Consider the following 21,188-nt stretch of genomic DNA (forward strand, 5'->3'; position numbering starts at 1 on the left):
GAAATTTTACGTTCACTCAATTTCTGTCTCCAAAGTGTTACCTGGATTGATGTTTTTTAGTTGGCCCAAATTTGACTCAAATATAAAAAAGTATGTTGGCTCAATTAGCTTTATACCCAGATAGCACACGTACGTCTCAGATACGTATCTGCGAGGTAATCACTCAGATTTCCATTCCGTCTGGAAAACGTATTATAAAGGTCGTTTGCCCATATGAATTACGTATCTGAGACGTACGAGCCCAGCCGTTTTGAAGACGCTTTTAAGATCTTTTCAAGACGCTTGATATTTAGAATGATGGTTAGCAGATGTATCTAAGATATTTCCAAGATGTTTCTTAGATCTTTAAAAGATCTTTATAAGAGCTTTAATCGAGCTCTTTCTAAGATGTTTCTGAGAGCTTTAAAAGACGATTAAAAGATCATTAAAAATAAATTGCTCTAAACTACATCTTCTACACAGTTATACACATTATTACAATATATCATTGACAACAATTAAAACAGTATTTTCAATAAAACAGGCAGTTGATTGCGTAAAATTTATTAAAATTAGACAAAGGAAAACATTCATAAGATGCATATTTACACGAGTGTATGCAAAAAAGCAACGTTTTTCTATAACATACAAAGAAACACAATATCTTTAAATTAATCAAATGCTTCCTCGGGCAAAGAAAATCTTTTCCCGATTTTCCGCGTCTCCTTCAGTGGTAGACGGACGGATTCTTCATCTGCAGCAGCTGCATTCTAAAAGAAACCATTACAAAAATAAGGAAAAATTAATTTTACAAACTATGTCATATGTTTTCTTTGTTTCCTCAATATAACTCTGATTAGAATGTCAAACAAAGATAAAATCATCCGTATTAATAGTCAATATCGTGTATATTATTAATATGAGCGTCTTTGCGTTAAATTCGTGCTACACCACACCATGCACTTATATCGACGTCGCAATGCAAAAGAAGAAGGGCAAGAAAGAAACCTGTCCTGGTCTGGCGATTTAAGGGGACATTTGTTTAAGGTATGTAGTAATAATACATTTTAATAATGCTGGGTGTGGGATCAGTTAACTAGAAATTTCGTTGATAATTAGCAATGTATGTACAGTAACTAGCTAGTTCACGTTAGATATTTTATTCACGTGTCTGTGGTTATTTTAGGTTTTTGATAGTTAATTTCACTGATAGTTTGAGCCCGTGTAAATTTCTTAAAAAGCTGTAATTATTATTTTATTTAACATTATTATGTTTGCTGTCAAGACTGATATTTATTTTTATATATTTATTGACGTTGATATGTAAACTTAACCTACTCAGTTGTACTTGACTAATGCAATAATGACAGGTCCACCTGTTTAAGTATATTGTAAAACATTTGAACATAACAACATTTGGACATAACATACACACATTGTTTCCGCATGCATCACTTTAGTTGTATAGCTGCATTGCTGGTTAACACCTCTGGGCAGATTCTCCATGTTCTTCTTTTATGTGTAGCTGCTCACCTTAAACAGATACAGTACATTGAAGTAATGTTTAAAACAAATTAAGCCCTATAATATTGTTTATGTTTACAATAATTGGTAAAAAGTTTGACGGATAAAATGGTTCTTACCATTCTCTATATAAGCCCCTCTGTTAACTTTTGTTCAAGCCTGTCTAGATCTTTTATCAGTCTAGAAAGATGTTGGAGAAAAGACATCATCCTCTTCTATAATCTCCATCTGTAATTGGACTAACAACTGGACCAGTCAATGCAGGTGACTCCAAGATTGTCTCGCTTACAGCTGCAATATCAAAAAAATAATTGAATTGAGGCTTTTTATATACATTTAGTATTTTTTATTAAAATTCATAATGAGCATATGTATACATTGATTTAAAACAGTACTCAAGACTGTAGATTTACTGTGAGGTTTTGAATGTTGGACAGATTATCAGACCTGCATCTGCCTCAGACATGTTGATGTTTAGCTAATGACAATTTTAAATACATTTTTTTTTTTTTTTTTTTAGGCAACTTACTCTCCATTCGACCTTGCAGGTCACACCATGGTCTCAAGAGGGAAAATGAGTGCTCTATGGATTGAACAGAAAAAGGTAGTATTAAACAGTGTTATGTTGTATTTAAATGCCATGAACAATGCGTTTATGTTTTCTTCCTAATTATGTCAACAAATGCTCTCTTACCTTGCATGGTACTTTAGGTGAATCAAAGCTCCAACATCTGTATGAGGGTCTGGATGGATAAAGGATGCCCACTGGAGCTGGAAATGATGGATCAGGTCATTTTCATTTGTCACATTTACAAAGAAGCACACTCTAAGGATTGCGTTACCCTGTCTGTGGCAAATACACTAGACAAAAGTATTGGGAGGCCTCATTCTAATAAACATGTTTATTTATTCCAGTATGTCCAATCAAAACAAATAAAAATGCTATACCATATAATACCACTACAAAGAATTTAGATTTTTGTTGCAACAGTTTTGTAAGTGCCTTTTTCTGTTCCGAAATGACTACAGCTTCTTGTACAAGTCATTGATAGGTTTAGGTGATGATTTTTTGGCTAAAAACCTTTGAGTCATATCAAAGGTGTTAGCTGAGTTAAGGTCTATTCAGACCAGTCAAAGTTCTTCCACACCAGACTGAATCACTAATTTTCTGTTTGAACCTTACTTTGTTTGTAGGGTCATTCTTAAGTTGGTATTGAAAAGGGCCCTGCCAAAACTCTTGCTATAAATTTAGCATCAAACGGTTTTTCTAGAATATCATATGCTGTAGCATTAAGATTTGTGCTCATGGAAATATGTAAAGTATTTAAACCTGTTTATTAGAAGGAGGTGTCGCAATACTTATGTCTATATAGTTTATGTTTAACAAGCCAAAATAACTAGGGCTGCTTCTTTTTAAGAACTTTTGGTTATTTTTAAATCAGCCAGAGGAATAACAGTCCTTAAATGTGTAATGTACTGCCATAATCTTGTAATGATCAAACGTGAGGTCAGATTCTTGTTAACCTACTGTGTTCTTTCTTGATGGTTAGCCGAGTGTCCCAGGACAGAAAATCTGTTTCGTATGGATCAGAGTCAGACATGAACATCAAATATGTAATATCTAGTGATATGTTTTCTTAGATAATGCTGTGAACAAATGCTCTTTTACCTTGAATATTAGGTGGATCCACACTTGAACCATCTGTATGATGATCTGCACCCACTGGATCTGTAAATGGTGGTGCAGGTAAGTTTCACAAGTAAACAAACTCAAATCCTATTCAGACCATTCATGATTCCAGCAATAACCAAGTTTTTTCGTAACAATAAGACTGCATTTACAATGCAAATCTTAATGCACAGATCATATTTTTTTGACTATATTCATTTTTTGTTCTGATCTTTTTATATTTACATAAGACACTATTCATATCTGATATCGGTGTTACAATAATTTGCAAAACTACAGTTAATATGAGTGTCATGATTTGCACTTGAGTTTTGTATCGACTTAAGCCAGGGTCACTGCAAATTTAGGCATGTTTTAATTATGACACTTAAACAATTGTATATGTACTTCGATAAAGGTTTTTGCAATCATGGAAACATAAGTGAATCGCAGACAGCATTCTTCTTTTACGAATGTAAAATGGCTGGAGTAGTGATGTCACTAGCTAAATTAATTTTCATTTGACCTCCCCCACAGAAAGACACAGCACATCATTATATCGTTGGCTCCGCCCACTGGTGTTCAGTCTAAAGTAGTAGTTGTTGACAATCATAAAGTTGTAATAACAGTAAGATTGTGATGTCAGACAAACATTGTGCTGTTGCTGGCTGTGGGAAATTAGTGTCTTTGTAAGGGTCGCAAATAATTTGAAAATATTTATGTTTCTAAATATGCCCCCCTACCATGAACTAAACTGGACTGTTGCAGAGACCAAGTGTAGTAGGGTACACTACTATGCAGGTGACATTCTTTTGTTTATTGAAGCTATGACAAATAATTTGTCTGTTTAGTTAATGTTTTATACAGTGTAACTGTACCTAAACATTGTTCCTTGAGGTCCTCTGCTATTTACATTTTGTATGTCTTCCTTATTTAACACACCTTATTCAAATCATCAGCTCATTAGTAGAGATCTTCATGAACTGAACTGAGGCTGTGTCCAAATGTTCACACTTGTTGTCTTTGCACTAGACTACTTACATTACGGGTTTTTTTTTTTGTATTTGGCCTAAGTATTCTAGTGGGCGTGAAGATCCCAAGCGTGCATGTAGAATTATTCATCCGATGGGACACACTTAGCATGGGTAAAAATTTCAATCCAGGTAGTGCCAGCAATTTGCACCAAAACGTATTTGTGTTTTATTTACTACTTTTAATTTATATTTAACATTTTTAAGTTTTTCTGTAAATAAAATGAACACTCTGAAATGAACATTTGCTTATATCAAACTTTTAGATGCAGAATTCTTTGCTCCTGTAAAAAAGCTCTTTGTTTTGAGTATGTAGCTTTATTAAAGTGTATTATTTATTCAGTAGTCCCTAAATAAACGACACAATGTTGCAGATGTTTCACAAAATGCATAACAATAATGCAGTGAACACCATAGAAATGTTAACATACAATTAAAAGTCTCATGCTTTACATCCAGAACATGATGCACGATAGGATGCACAAAGTGATATTTGGACGCAGCCTCAGTCTGTCAAATCAAAGAGACATACAGAATGCACAGAGCAGTGGGACTCCATGAACAGAGTTGAGAACCACTGCTGTAACTCATTATGCTTACCTGACTCATGCAGAATTCTGGCCTGGTGTTTGGTCCCCCCTTTCTCTGGCTTGTGTCTCCATCATCATTACACTCTTGTCAGTGTAATAGTATCGTCGTCTGCATACCAGGACTTTGTTACTCAGCTGTCCCTTCTCCTTCAAGCTACATTTTTGTCAAGCTGCAACAAGTTGGAATACATAATTATTAACGTTTAATGATTTTGATGTATGAAATATGTAACAAAAGCAAAAAATTTATAGACATTCTATTAAGAAATTACCTTTTTGTTGTTTGTTTACTGACCTTTCAACCATATTGCATTTATAATTGATCATCATACCTTTGGTCTACTGTTAACAGGTTACTGTAGAAAACAAAGTCAAACAAAAAAGAGAGAAAAAATTATAAATGCTGAATGTGTCTCATCTTAAATACATTGTTGTTGTTTTTGTTTCATTGATTTTGGATGTTTTGATGATTTAAGGAAAATTACGTAGCATATATATTGATGTTTTAAATCAGAGTTTGTTAATGACACTTAATCATTAACAAACATTTAAAAAGCTTTATTACAATACTAATTGATAATATATATGTAATAATCTTGTTTTGTAACACCCTAAATCACTGAGCGCACAAACGCTACCCCTGTTACAAGCATGAGTGATTGACTTCAGGCACACATGCGCAGACATTGAAGTACCGCGAGAGTGATTCAAAAGCCCACGAAACAGTGTAATCACGCGGTACTGTTATGTCATACTGGTTAAGGCTAAGCCACGTGAAGCCGGACACAAGGGCTTTGGGCTGGAGTAGCCTGTGGCTTTTAAGGCTTCGTGTCTCATCGCGTTAAACGATCGCAGAACGATTTATTTCTCTTTTTCACCTCGATCTTTGGCCTCGTGTGATTTACCAAAACCAACATGTGAAGTTACAACGCTGACGAAGGAGTTTCATCAGTAGAGGTAAGTACCAACATGTTATGCATGTAGTGGATCTAAAGATTGATTGTCGTATATGATCATTCTTTTTTTGGTTTGTTTGTTTGTAACGTTTATCAATGCAAGCCAAAACCGAGCTGCAAATCCTGAAGGCAAGGCACGTTGAACATGTAACCGTTTTCTCAGCGGTGGTGGGGTAAAAATTTGCTAAGTTAGCCTAGACCAGCCCCTGTTTAACTTAAAGTTACTTGAGTTATAAAATGTATCAATCTTCCCGTCCGACTTGCTTGGAGTAAGTTAACGTTATGTAAACGACCGGTATTCACAAGAAGCCTTAAAGTTTTATAGCGAAGTGGTTTGATAATTAAGTTAATATATTTTATCAGTTGTATTAGCTATAAAGTTATTTATATCTGTGAATTAATTCGTATTTTTATCAGTTTCTAACAACACATACATGACAAAAGGCTAGCGTAACGTTAATAACGTACGTTAAGTTACTTACCAACACGAACAAACTGAGTCTGACAGACAAATTAACTTAAAGCCAACAATAATAAAAAAAAAACATATTATAAATTAACATAAACGTTATGTTTACGAATTATATTATTTACATGTTAATATTGATGTTAAATGCGAAGAAAATGTTGAAGTGTGCCTGAGGAAAAACGGTCATATCATGAAAATGGCGCTCACGTGACGTACGAATGGCTAGTGATGGTCGTTTTCGAAGCACTGCTTCATGAGGCTTCGAAACATTTACGAATCTTTTGTTTCGAATCAGTGGTTCGGAGCTTGTTTCAAACTGGCCAAAGTCACGTGATTTTAGCAAACGAGGCTTCATTACGTCACAACTGTTTCGAAACATTTCGAAAATCCGATGGTTCACCACTAGGGGGAGTTGATCACATGACCAGTGTCTAATAAGTTTAGGTGAACTCGGGTCAGTTTTATTATGAAAGTTCATTAAACATTTATCCTTCTGACTAATAACACTACCATGTTGTCTACTTTTTGTTTATAGACATATTTAATGACAAAAATGTGCATAATTAAAAGGGTAGTTAGTTTTATTCATTTATTTCCCAGGTAGCCAAAACAGTTTGGCCCAATAATGGCCCAAATCCGGCAGGCCAGAAAAAAAACCACGGCCCAGTTCCGGCTGCCAGAAAAGGGCCAACTCTGGGATGAATGACGCCCCAGAATCGGCCCAAGTACACTGGCCCATTTCCGGGTGCCTTAAGTGAGCCGGCACTGCCAGCACAGTGCCAGAATCACGCCAGCTAAAACATTACACTCAGCCGAAACTGGCCCATGTCCGGGTGCTTAAAGTCAGCCGACACTGCCAGCACAGTGCCAGAATCATGCCAGCTTAAAATGTACACTCAGCCGAAACTAGCCCGAATTATTTTTTAAAGTGTTTTTTATTTTATAACCTTAGCCCTTAAGATGTCATGTACTTATCCCTTCTTAAAAAAAAAACTTTTATTATATTTAGTTAAAAAAAGTTAAACTGCACATTAGAAGTTCTATCCTCAATGTTTGTGATGCTTTTAATGTGTTAAGTGTCACACTTTACTGTAGGTGTTTTAAAAAAAAGAAAATATACAGTATGTTTACATGTTTATTTGAAACATAACATTACATTAATAAAACATTAATAAACATCTGGACACTCCTCAAGTGTACCCTAAAAGAAGGAAAGATTGAGAGAAAAGAGATAAGAGGGGGAACAGAAAATGACTCATGGTTACTTCATCAGATAGACTGAATGCATTAATGTTAACTTGGGTAAATGTTAAAGGAATAGTTCACCCTAAAATAAAAATTCTGTCATCATTTACTCATCCTCATGTTGTTTTAAAGGTAGGGTAACAGATTTGATCCTAAAAGATTTTTAGTTATGCTGGTTAAAAGTCTCCTCACATCCTGATAGCAATCACTGTGTTAAGTTGTTTAAATGTATTTGTAGAATTTATGTCATCTGTGAAAGGCGTAGGACCAAAAAATGTTCAACCAATCATAAATTTCGGTCCGAATGGACGTTTCCTTTTCTTGTCCCTCATACGTAAGCATAATTTGAATGCCCACCGCGCAGCGAGTCCATGCAGACTAGGGCTGGGTATCGATTCAGATGTTCCAGATCGATTCGATTTCGCTTCACAAGCTATCAAATCGATTCGATTCCGATTCACGATTCAATTTTCGATTCTGGTTCTCGGGTAGGTTTTTATAGTTGATTCTCGATTCAACTCAATGAATATAGATTTAATACAAATACTTTATTAATAAAAAAGAACAGTGAACAGCAGTTTACAAGTGTGTAATTAATAAAAAAAATTAAAAGCCACAACACTAACGTTGAAGAAGACTAGTAATTAGATTAAAGTTAATCTTACGTTCAATGTTTGTGGAAATAAATATGAAAGAAAAAAATCTATTCTGCTCTTTGAGAATCGATTTTATTAGACCACGTTTTAAAAAACGATTAATCGGAAAATCGATTTTTTTGCCCAGCCCTTACGCAGACACCATAGGTCATCTGCGTGTTCACATGCGCTTACCTCCTGTCTGTAAACAGCGAGAACAACAAACTTTTCTGCTGAATTGACAACCTGTACAGGAGGCACAAAATGAAAGCCATCTTTTATAACAACAACAGCAAAAACTGCCTGGATCGGCAAAGAGCAAAAACCCAAATTAACATCGGTAACTTTACTGCTTTACCACGAGATGCAAACAGCTGCAGGAGGCAAAGGGTCTAAAAGGGTCGTTGTTTATTTTGGTAAGGTACGCGATATGTTTGTATTGAGGTGGATTCGATATTCTACTTTGATGAAACATTGTGTTGCTTATGAAATTTGTGTTCGTTTACGGATTAGCATAACGATATAGTTACTACGTCTACACAACCGAACTTGTGCTTAAACTAATTCTGATATAAACCAGTTGTTTATGTTGGTTATTTTGGAAGTGTTATTCACTTTGTACTGCAAAGTTTTCTCACTGGTGAATGAGACATGAAATGTGACCGTCTGATCTGTGCATGTTCATGTGTTTGGAAAGAGGCGTGACTTTGGATGGCGATTTGACTTGAGGGTGGGATCGTGATTTCATTACTAGGCGGCTACCGTTAGCATTTTTCAAAATGTGTTACCCTACCTTTAAACCTGTATGAATTTTTTCTGATGAACACAAAAGAAGATATTTTGAGGAATGATGGTAAACACACAGCAGATTGTAACCATTGACTTCCATAGAAGGAATAAAAAAATATGATGGAATTTAATGGGTACCGTCAACTGTGTGCTAACCATCATTTATCAAAATATTTTCTTCATCATTTATCACAATACTTCCAAAATACTTTTTCCTACTATGGAAGTCAATGGTTACAACGTGCTGTGTTTTTACAATCATTACGCAAAACATCTTAATTTGTGTTCATCAGAAAAAAATCATGCAGATTTAGAACAACATGAGGATGAGTAAATGATGAAAGAATATCTATAGACCTTTTGCGTGTTTGCAAACAGAGATGACGTTTTTTTGTGGGCGGAGCCCAACTGGTGGCAGAAAGTGAATGCTTCTCAATAGCTGTGTGAAGTGTTTAAGCATTAAACTGTGATTTTTAAGGATCCGGTGTTCTGTAGAAGTCTGTTTCCCCTATATTTCTCTTAAGTGTAATGTTTCTTATGACGTTTTCACCAAGTTACGTTTACTTTTTAAATAAATTAAAAGTTTTAATGGCTTGGCTACTGATATGCTTGCATGTATGTAATGTATATGTATTGTTCTTTATTGGTAAATCAATTATTTTTACAGTATGAATCGCTGAAGTACTTATAAGAGCAATACTATCATGTATTCTGTATAATATTATTTATTAAACATTTAATCATTTCCTGTTTTCAATTTCTTCCTTATATTTTTATCCTACGTGTGTGATCTAAAACTATTATGTTTACATACAAATTAATTTGTATAGGCCTGTTTATATATTATTAACACTTTACATCGTGTGTGTGTGTGTGTGTGTGTGTGTGTGTGTGTGTGTGTGTGTGTGCGTGTGTGTGTGTGCGTGTGTGTGTGTGCGTGTGTGTGCTATGTTTATATATTTATTAGTAAACATCATAATTTAGAACAAACAGTAAGAAGACATAGGCTAAGATATAAGGTAAAAAGAAGTAATAGAAAACGAAAAAAATACGAAAACTTTAATAAATGGTAATATTATTGATATTATGAACTAATTCAAATCTTTAATCTTTCTAAATAAATTATAAACGTAACGTGATGAAAACGCTATAAGAAACACATAGAGGGAACAGACTTCGACAGAACACCGGATATCTTCTCTAATTATTTTCTATTCAATTAAAAGATTTTCAGATGATTTCATCACTCCAGCCTGTCCGGTTCAGGGCTTTTATTGCAACCATAAACACCTACGTTTATCTTCAAATGGTGTCTTCGACGACGGTATACTATAAAAATGAAGGTCATCTATTTTGGCATTCCTATTCTGACACTCAACAGCACAACAAAACATTTTCTAGTGAGTTATATTGTTCGTTTCACTCGTGTCTCATTCATTTCCACTGTTTTTCTGCCACCACATGCGCGCGTGACGTAACTGTGACGTCGACTCGCAAAAGGTCTATTGAACTATCCCTTTAACAACAAGTGAAATACCTTGAATTTGCTTGTTTTCAGGCCCGCTCTCTTCTTCTTTTTGCATCTCTGTCAGATGCAAGCTGCAGAAGTTTTTATGAACTTTTCTACTTCACCATCTGGTGCACGAACAGTACTTTTTCTGAACAGATTCTTGAAAAGAAACAAAATTATTTAATTAGGTAAATGCAAGCATGTTAGTTTAACCCTGGAGAACCCAAGAACCCTTCTCTTAGAATCAATTAACATTGGCCACATTTGACCCGTGGGTTCTCCAGGGTTAAATGTTACCTACAAGCTATTCTGCTTCAAAAACAATGACAGGTACTTTAGGGTGGAAGACTTATAGCTTCATAGATTAACATTGTAATGGCTTTATATACAGTGGCAAGAAAAAGTATGTGAATTTCACAGTTTTCTGAACAAATTTGTCATAAAATGCGATCTAAACTTTATCTAAGTCAAGGGCATTGATAAACATAATGTGTCTAAAATTACACATAATTACACAAAAAAATTCTGATCTTTCATGTCTTTATTGAGAACTACCAAAAAACATCTTAGTGCTTGTGAAAAAAATGTGAACCCTTGATTGAATGACCTCAAAAAAGCCAATTGGAGTCACGACTTAGCACAGCTATTGGCCTATTGTTTTTTCCCCAGATTCAGTTAAATTTTTTCTCAATTCTCAATCCGTGTTTTTCGTTTTATTCTGGATTCTGGTTAAATTAAATTTCAGTAATCAAAAAGCACATCTTATCAACTGAAAACATAACAGAAAATTAGCAGATCCACCACTGCAGTGAATATACTGTACTGTATGAGTGTGCGACTGTGCGTTTCCACAAGGTGACGTGCCCATTTACCAGCATGTATAGCTCGTATATGGTTCCCAGACACGAGGGCTCACTAAGTTTTCTTTCTTGTTTAAGTGAACATAAACAGCTGTATGTTTATCAGTATATTGAAGCAGTGCCGTCTTAAAGCTGTCTTGGGTGTTCAAAGCTGTCTTAGGTGTTCAATGTTCATTACACAAAAAATGAAAACCCCTCACTACTATTAACTGAATAAATTTCGCAGCTGCACATTTAATCCATACAGTGAGGACTGTGCAGTGTTTTATTTGTATTTATTGCTAATTCATGTTAAAATCATGTTGACAGACAATTTCATAACTAATATATTTACATTTAATACAGATGCCTGAAAAGTAAAACAAGATGAGTATAGTATTATGATTAAGAGGAAATATTAAAAATTTGGTTGCTTTTCAGTAGCATTGTTGTAGTGACAGCCAAAATACATTGGCCTATATGTAATACACATGAGTAGTACAAAGTCCATTTCCTACTTTGCAAACTCGGCACAACAAAAAAAAAACTAAACAAAAATGAGTGGAAGTGGCAACGAATATCCAAAGATGATAAATTGTGGACAAAAAGGTAGCACGAATTCCTTTATATGGAAGTGGTTTGGCTAGCTAAAAAACTGACGAGGCGCAGATTAAAATATAAATGAACCCTCTTGTTTTTGTGGCTTCAGTCATTGTTGGCATACTGTTTTAAAGCTGGAAGCATTAACAACTTGCATCGAAATATATATCATTATCGTTCAATATGGATTTTTTTCTGAGATCACATTTTTGCCATATTGCCCAGCCCTAGGCCGATGTATTTTGGCTGTCACTACAACAATGCTACTGACAAGCAACCAAATCTTTTGTTTTTTTATCATAACACTATACTCATCTTGTTTTACTTTTCAGGCATCTGTATTAAATGTAAAAATATTAGTTATTAGAATCTATGATTTAACATTAGCAATAAATACACACAAAACACACAGTCCTCACTGTATGAATTAAATGTGCAGCTGCAAAAGTTGTTCAGTTAAGAATAGTGAGTGATTTCCATTTTTGGGTGGAAAGAACATTTCTGACACAGAAAGCAGTAGGCTACTGTCACTTTAAGACCCAAAACAGCTTTAAGACTGCACTGCTTTAATATACTGATACTGACACATCTAGCTGTTTATGTTCACTTAAACAAGAAAGAAAACTTCGTTTAGTGATCACGCATGTGTTGACTGCGCGTTGTGTGCGTGCTTCGCGAGCCCTCATGTCTGAGGAACAGATGTCAAGCGTGCGCGTTGTGGGAACGCTGAGTTGCACACTCATACAGAACAGTATATTCAATGCAGTGGAGGAGCTGCTACTTTTCTTCATTTTTTCTAAATTTGTGAATGTCCTGTAAATAATATATACTTTTTAAAGCGGTACGGATGTTTGCGTGGGCAAGGCGGAGATGGAAAGAAAGTATACTGTACCTTTTCTGTCTGTTCTGTTCCAGCCTTTATTGGAACCTGCTAGTGCTCTGAAAAACACATGAAAGATCTGAATTTCTTGTTTTATAATTTTTAGACACATTATGTTATTTATGTATATTTATTCAGAAAACCATTACATTTTCTTGCTAATGTATATATACATAAACATACAATACATATATAATATTGATGGCTCTTGCTTCGTTCTGAAACCCTAGATGGCAGTTTTCTTATCCTCGAACAAACTGTCATCACAAGGGCCATGTTTACATGCACAAAATTTTGTCAATCCGACTGAATTTAATCCGATGAAAGGTTACAACAATACAGTTTACATGCACCCTAAACATGTTTAAATGTTTGCACCTCAAAATGTTTGTTTTCATGTACAATTTATATAAACCGAACATCTGTGCAAGCGCACAGCCAGGGTTGGCAGCTTCACATATCAAAACCATCCCCATGGACATTCAAAATTAGCCCAAAAGCATCCCAATGACTTATCACAGCCCAAATACCAATAACTAATGAACAAAATCCTTTCATATCTGACCAGCAGAAAAAACAACTCGCAAAGACAGTTTAAACAGTAGCCCAAATCTGAACGAAAAAAAGAGAGGACTTGGCAATGCCACCCCAAAGCCAAACCAAAGCAAATAAGAGGTAAATATACGACGTGAACTTGAGCACAAATTTTCTGTGCACATGCACAATGTATTTTTGCATCCGACAAAATACTTTGATTCACGCATTTACATGCATACTTTTCTCCTGCTGATCGGATCACAGATTGGACTACACCACCCCTTTCAATACGATTCAAATTTGCATCCAATCTACCTCAATCATATTGATTAAGGTTTTTACATGACGACTTTTTAATACGATTGAGCCATCAATACGATTACAAACTAATTAATTGGTTGCATGTAAACATAGCTACTAGAAACATAAGTACTAGAACAAGGGCACACCACTAAGGTAAAAAAAACGGTTACATGCCCAATTGTGCCAGTGTTGTATTATCGAGAAAGTTCATTATTATTTTTATACCTTTTTAAGCCTTGCCTATTTAAAATTTTAATATTTGCAAGATGCAGCAAAAGAGAACTCAATTTGGTTTTTAAGGGTTGTTTTGAGATTTTCAATTATATAAAAAAGTAAGTTTTCCTTACTCTTAATCACACACATCCACAGATAATTGTGTTTTCTCTACCATTATATTTATATTTCAAAATGACTGCAAATGCCAAATCCATAAACTGGAATTGTGATCTAATAAAATATCTTGTTATTATAGTGTACATAACAACGTTTACATATCAAAGTTTAGTTTAGACTACTTAATGTAAAGACTTTTTAAAGACTTGTTATTTGTAATATATATTTGTAGCCCTAAACAAATCCCTATCATACTTCAGGCCCCAATTGACCCCTCAGACAGTCCTGACATTAACAATGCAACAAAACTGATTCCCAAGAAATATCCATGCCCCATCCAATATTGTACTTTTACTTACATTAATTCTTCAAATGAATTCTGTCCAAACTGATGATCTTGAGAAATCTAAATGTGACAAAAACAATCACAATAAGTTATTAAGTTGTATAACAGACAGACAGATCATAGATACAAAATGTTGAGTAATAATTACATAATTAAGGTTCACTCATTTTCTACAAAGTATCTTTCAATAGATGAAATCGGTTATAATGTTGTGCAACAGTGAGGTGGAAATATTTTTACTGCAGGTGCACTTTAAGTAAAGTAGTTTAACTACCAGCTGTGTCCTGTAGCTGCAATGCTCTCTATTCTGTGAAATTTAAACATTTTCTGTACCAGACAAAGTTATACCTTGGTAAAAAAATTACCTCAGTTAGCTGTATAATAGCGGAACTGGCTGAGGTGGCTACGAGTGTTTAGCAGAATAGCTTCACGATCCCTCAGTTACTCCCGCCTGCTGCATAGACTGCTGAGGCAAATCCTCAGACCAGTTTTATGAGTTGCGAAATATTATTTGTTTGTTTTGCTAAACGAAATATTACTGTTTAAGTAAGTTCATTAAACTGAGCAGAGTTCATTTCTTATGTCCGAATTCTCCTTGTCAGATAAATTATAAAAATCGATTTTCTACTCAAATTTATCTAGAAAGACTTCAGTATTTTAATAATAAATTCAAATGCTAATTTACATATTTGTTGAAGCGGGATTGTGGTCATTTAAAAAATTACGTATACTATATCAGTCACACCAGTTTGTCCTTCTTTTAACTGAAGTTTACATATATCTAATATGTGCAGAGTATAAATATTTTATGCATTAAAATTATGTTAAATAACTTCCAAAAAGTCTTACCTCAGAGAAATTGCAGCAGACTTCATGCAGCAACAACCGTTAAAGCCCGGTAAATGTCGTCACTAGATGTCGCAGCTAGTGCGCATGTCTTGAAACAGCAGCAGTTCTTTTTCCAAAATAAAAGTTCCTTTAACCAGCTTTAATTGTCTAAAAATTGTAATCGATAAATTATAAATAGATCAATCTTTATGATAAAATTAGTTCAAATTCTGGAAAAGGGCTGAAAAATTGTAGTTGTAGTAAACAAATTGACAAGCTTTACAGCTTATTAAATTTTTTTATAAAATCTCAATTTAGTATTTGACCATTAATTAATAAAATATGTGTTTGTTGACATATTACATACATAGAAAATATTTCAGTATAAACTTAATAGCCCAGATACTTACATTCAATAGGCTAATGGCACTTTATGCCTCTACAAACCTATTCTTAACATTAAAATATGCTTCTCCCCTTCCCTTATTTTATTAGGGAAAAATTTCTAAGCTTAACTTTTCCTCACACTACTTTTCACTTATTGACATAGGCTACCATTAATCAGGAAAACTAAAAACAATTATCAAAACATTAAATAGAAACAATTATATGCATATCAATTGTTAAATTAATATATTTTTATTAAAACAAACGTGAAATGTGAAAGCCAATATGTGGAAAATATGCCATTTGTCAGCCAAAATCGGACCAAATCCGCATATCCACAGCCTAGCCGAATCTGGCAACTTTTGCTGGGCCAGTGCTGGCTTAATGCTGGTAAGCCGCAGCCAGAACACAGCCGTGTGCGCCGACACTCAGCCGGATCTGGCCCGAATGCACTGGCTACCTGCCTTAAATAAAACTAAAAACACATTATACACTTTTAACTATGTCTTAATTAAGTTAAATAAGTTTTTTAACATATTTTAATAAAAATCTTGCTATTATTTTGTAAAAAAAAGTGTAAAATGTGTATACAGATCTGCTTTTACACTGTTTTGACCAGCAGGGGTCGCCAGCGTGTGTGGGTTTCGAACTGCTTCGAAAAACTGAATCAATTTTCGAAGCAATTGGTTCAATTGATTCGAAGCTTCGAAAAGCTTCGTTTCTCCCATCACTACGAATGGCCTCGCGACCACTGTCTATGTTCGCGCTTGCGCGACAGAAGGGTTAACTTCCTGCTCCAACCTGCAACCATTTGAATGCAGGGATAATAACAAATAACCAAAGTTTAATCATATTGCTGGATTTTTTTATAATGCTTAATAAATGATGCGTGTAAATTTACACATATTTATTACGTCACTGACATTGTTTTTTATTGCGTTTATTTCTTTTATATTGATTGAAAATGAAAACCTTATTTAATTTACCTAAAATTTGTTTGTGTTTAACACTGATTTATGTTGTTTTTCTGTTTAATATTAGTGTGTCCTGGAAAACGTGTGCTCGGAAACATGCAGAATACAGGATTTACAGAGCCGACCTTGAGGCACCCACTGATGGATAATCTGTTTACCTTAAAACAGGTAATGTTTAAACATTGCAAATATAATGAATTCACAAGTATATAATTTCACAAATATTTAATATTATTAATAATTATTATTAATAATGTACATATTAAATTATATTATACATGTTCAATTGTTCTGTTAAGTTATTTGAAGGATATGCATGGTAGATCAATTAGATTATCTTTCTCACTAGCTATAAGCAGCATGCTATAGAAATGTTCCACTTAAAGGTGTAGCGGAGGATTTTCTCGAATTTTAGAAAAGAAACGCCGTCTCCGCTTTTTAAAAAAAATGCAATTGCGCAACACTCCAGATTGACAACTAGGAGGACCAATAGTCTTGATGATCCACCCGGAAAACCTAAATTCTCCGCAATAACTTTAATGTTTAATGCTCTTTTACCTTGATTGTTAGGGTGGTGTTCATACAAAGCAACTTATTGCTCATCTGCTTGAGAGAAAGTTACTGCTGGGGCTCTCCTGCTAAGGTTGTCTTAATTCTAAAAAGAAATTAAGTCATTTAGGCTTAGGTCATAGCAAGTTTTGAATGAATGACTTCACAATCTGTTTTAATAATGTTTATTTACAATGTATTTTATTCCACTTACCTGAATCGTGCAGAGGCTTGATGTTTAGTCCACCGGTTGTCTTCTCCAACCTCTGAGTGAAGCCACCACGAGTGGTCGTGTTAACCAATTTTTTTAATTTTAGTGCACAGTGAGTGTGTCTACATAGTCTAAACGCTTAATAAACTGATAACGTGTAAGGTCATTTAAATGCATAAAATGGTTTTCTTTTATAGGGTAAAGCCCATAAATGGCAAAAACTGATTGGCACAGGTAGTTTTTTTGCTCTTAAACCAGATTTTAAAGTCTTTTTTGCCGTTTCGTATGTGCGTATGTCTCCACCTGAGATAGATAAACTTCACAAATAAAAGTAAATTAAAACGCTTGAAACATGTTAATGTAATAAGCTGATTTTTATAATATCATAATAGGATAATTGTCCTCTTATTATGTGCATGTAAACATACTCAATGTCTTTGTTTATCCTTTGTCTCAAGTCACACTGAGTGTGAGAAGTCATTTGTCCAGTGCTGTCGGGAAATCTAATGATAACTGCAATTCCTTCAGTCTAACATGATGGTTGAGTTACACACAGATAAACTCCCACTTTATAGACCACAAGATTTGAGTTCAGGCAGATTAAGATAGTTGATTGAGTTTAGTTGTTATTGTTTGGCTGTTGGCTCATATTATTATTGATTTTGACAATTTTCTTACAGCCCTTGTCTGTCAAAATAATGCAACCTCTGGTTGTAAAGCACATTTTAAACTGATCTTCTTCATTCTGTCACTAGCCCACCACAATCCATGTTTACCAGCTGTGAAAGTGCAGGCCAAAAATCTTCCTTCACCTGTGGGCCTCTACCCACATGTAGATAAGGTAATGAATTATTTGATTACTGTCGCTGTTTCTGTCACTGGGGCAAAATAACTGCCCTAGAGAACATGAAGATTAGCCAAAACTGTGGTATTGCGCTAGCCCTAAAAATTTGAGAATCTTGATGTTTCTAACACATGGTACAACCGCTTAGTAGGCATGGGCCAGTATAAGATTCTGGCGGTATGATTACCTTTAGCAAAAATACCACGGTTTCACAGTGTTGCGGTATTCCCATTGCTACACTAAATTTTTTTATTTTTAAATGGCAGGTAAAAATAAAGCCTTTAAATTATATTATATATAATATTTTCTAAATGTATATTACATGTAAACATCAAATCAATCACATGACTTAAGGAATTTTGTATAAATACAGTTCATACCTTGGAGACGGTTTCACAGACCATTTTAGTGGTTTTGTAACCTTGACTGTTTAAAACCACGGTGTACCTTAAAACTGGTAACCAGCCCATGCCTACCGCGTAGTATCTATTATTAAGGTGGTTGACAGGTCTGTTTGCATGTTATTGCATTGGTAATAATTTATTGTTTATAGTCCAATATTGATTGTGAGAATTATTTAAATTTCCTTAAAAATGTTCTAACATCTTTTCCTTTCTTTTCTTAATGCAGCACTTCAGGAGAAACCTGCCTGTGATCTGCTAAGATGCACAGATTCAACTCTGGCCCATTGTCATCCCAACACCTCATCTGCCATCAGTTTCGTTTAGTGTCGGTCTATTGCAAAAGTTCTTATAAACTTTAAATGAGACTTTGTGTTAAGCAGGGGTTTCCAAACTTTTCATTCCACAACATATTAAGCCCAGGATACACAGCAGGATTTTTGCAATCCAATAAGACCTTATCACACTGTGTGACAAGGATTGTTTAAACTTCAGCAGTAGACTGTCGATGAAGACACCTATTGCATCTGAAGCTGCGACATCTGTCATCAACATGCGCTAGTGGTAAACAAATACAGGTATGCAGGTCGTAGAAGCAAACACATTGTTGATGTGCGATGATCATGCTGAACTTCTTACACTGTCATAAAACTATCGTAGGTGTCTTTGGTCCCAGGACTGGGAAAACAGACGTCTTTAAACCTCTCACACTGTATGAGATAGGACCACCAATTAAGAGCCACGATCACAGAAATCTCCACGATTGTTTCACGATTGGTAATCTTTCATCTGGGACAGCCAAAAATCGTGCCGTGTATTATGGGCTTTAGACAGGTGTAATCTTATAGTATATCAAAACCATTGCTAATAATTAATTGGACAAACCATCACTACAATGCAACACTCACTATCTTACGGTGCGACCCACAAGTGGGTCTTCACCCACAGTTTAAAAACCCTGAGTATGAGAAAGAGTATGTTGTATTGTAATTAAAGTCACATCTAAGTGTTATGGAACAGTTTGTCATTATATTTACAGTATTACATGGTTCTTTCAGCAGTTACTACGTTACAGTGCTCTTAAAGTGTCCTGATCAGCTTTGGGTCTTGTGAAGTAATGTAATGAGAACGTGATCAATAGCTTTGCAGTATTTTGTTACACTGTGGCTGTAATCATATTAACACATAGGTTAAACATTTTATTCAAATTTGGTAAACAAACTAGTCAATATAATTCATGCTGTGATGCTGGATTAAAGCTGGTCAAATGATTGTGTATTGTGTTTTCAATTTTTATGAGGTTTCTTCATCTATATAAACATTCTCAATATCACCTATGGTTTGCTCAGAGTTTGTTCAGATGATTTTTAAAACTAAATGTTGTGAAAATGCAAGGTGTGTTACACAATTTCAATGGATGGCGTGGGGTCAAAAACTATCAAAAGTTTCAACCTAAGATATATAACTGTTGACAAACACACTTAATGTGAGTCACACCCAGTAATTATAATAAGCAGGAATTGCAGTAAGCAGGGTCACCTTAAGATAATCAGCTTGTTGGCAATTGTTTTATTTAATTAAATGTATAACTTTTTTCATTTCAGACTGATAAAACAGTCAGAGGGGCAGTGGCTGTTGGCAATGATGTTCTTGTGTGTTTTGTAATTGTTAATATTTTGTAGTCAGAAAGAGTATGAGATCACCTTTTCTTGTGCATGGTGCTTTATCTACGGTAAGTGCCTTTTTAACGTTTTGGATTAAACGCAAAATGTCTACATTGTTTTTTATTATACGTGATATGGGCTTTTATTAATTATATTTAATTATATTTTTTGTTTCAAAATTAATGCCAACCCTTAAAAACATGTTGACTATATTTTTTAAACAATTAAACAAGACATTTATTTAAAAAATGAAATGAGTTGGAGGTCTTTGCTGATTCGTCTGCGTTTGATCGGATTCAAAACCAAACGGAGATGCATTGCAGGCAGGTAGGATTTAGAATTTTTTTAAGATCTTAAATACGTCTTGTAGAGATATGGAAGACGTATTATTCAAAGACGATCGTCAGCAGATGTAAAGATCTTTACAAGACGTATCTGAGACGTACGTGTGCTATCTGGGTAGTTCATTCAACTAAAATGTTTTAATCAGTTGAATCTTTAAAAACTTACAGCAAAGACTCTGTCAATTAAAATTTAAGTATTCACTCAATGTTTTATGTGTTACTTCAATTAATATGTATTATTTGGGATTTTTTTAAATAACATTTTAAAATTATTTATCAAATAATTTATGCTGGTGTTGTAAACAAAATAATTAACTTCAGTCACATAAAAACAAAAGCTTTTTATTCACTTATTCACTTATCATACAGACTGAACATACAGAATTAAGTCTTTAAATAGAGGGCATAAAACAGTCCAAAAAGCCTCCAAAGTCAGTCAGAACATCTCCAGGGCCATTTAGGAGACTTTCCTCAGCCAGTCCAAGCGGAGACTGTCTCGCTATGTATCCCTCTGAGGAATATAAAAACACAAACATACATAAATACATGTTTAATATAATAAAGCTTGACGGTGAAAGACTTTATTCCCTAAATAACGTTAATGTTAGGCCAAATTTCCCTCAGACATCACACATAATTAAACACTATTGGGCGGTTTTCTCGGACAGGGCTTTTCACTGACTAAAATAACTTACTGACATCTCTTAACATATGAGTGCTATTGTTTTGTCTCAAAATGCACGCCAGTATT

General features: G+C 34.5%; 4 long non-coding RNA genes across 10 annotated transcripts; 2 read left to right on the forward strand and 2 right to left on the reverse strand.

The window, feature by feature from the left end:
- The first annotated feature begins 121 nt into the window (after positions 1-121).
- LOC135764888 (uncharacterized) lies at positions 122-4,951 on the forward strand. The gene is made up of 6 exons (XR_012336589.1): positions 122-1,026; positions 1,662-1,767; positions 2,024-2,107; positions 2,215-2,292; positions 3,185-3,250; positions 4,817-4,951. It is a non-coding gene; the product is annotated as an uncharacterized lncRNA (long non-coding RNA).
- Positions 1,035-17,705, reverse strand: LOC135736075 (uncharacterized). Of its 6 annotated transcripts, XR_010527755.2 has the most exons (10): positions 17,188-17,702; positions 16,983-17,079; positions 5,089-5,149; positions 4,804-4,963; positions 3,173-3,232; positions 3,032-3,076; positions 2,198-2,274; positions 2,033-2,086; positions 1,623-1,794; positions 1,035-1,512 (listed from the first exon to the last, which is right to left on the reverse strand). It is a non-coding gene; the product is annotated as an uncharacterized lncRNA (long non-coding RNA). The 6 variants fall into 6 exon arrangements; XR_012336588.1 differs by having other exon boundaries at positions 1,917-2,086; positions 16,983-17,705; XR_010527753.2 differs by having other exon boundaries at positions 5,066-5,149; positions 16,983-17,701.
- On the forward strand, positions 5,358-19,762 carry LOC135736074 (uncharacterized). Its single transcript, XR_010527751.2, has 4 exons — positions 5,358-5,750; positions 16,492-16,592; positions 17,940-18,025; positions 18,659-19,762. It is a non-coding gene; the product is annotated as an uncharacterized lncRNA (long non-coding RNA).
- On the reverse strand, positions 7,336-15,220 carry LOC135736073 (uncharacterized). 2 transcript variants are annotated; one of them, XR_010527749.2, is made up of 5 exons: positions 15,085-15,219; positions 14,249-14,295; positions 12,729-12,775; positions 10,425-10,556; positions 7,336-7,419 (listed from the first exon to the last, which is right to left on the reverse strand). It is a non-coding gene; the product is annotated as an uncharacterized lncRNA (long non-coding RNA). The 2 variants fall into 2 exon arrangements; XR_010527750.2 differs by lacking the exon at positions 7,336-7,419 and adding an exon at positions 8,326-8,344 and having other exon boundaries at positions 15,085-15,220.
- Positions 19,763-21,188: the final 1,426 nt, after the last annotated feature.

Source organism: Paramisgurnus dabryanus, chromosome 4, assembly GCF_030506205.2.
Source record: "Paramisgurnus dabryanus chromosome 4, PD_genome_1.1, whole genome shotgun sequence".
NCBI lineage: Eukaryota > Metazoa > Chordata > Actinopteri > Cypriniformes > Cobitidae > Paramisgurnus > Paramisgurnus dabryanus.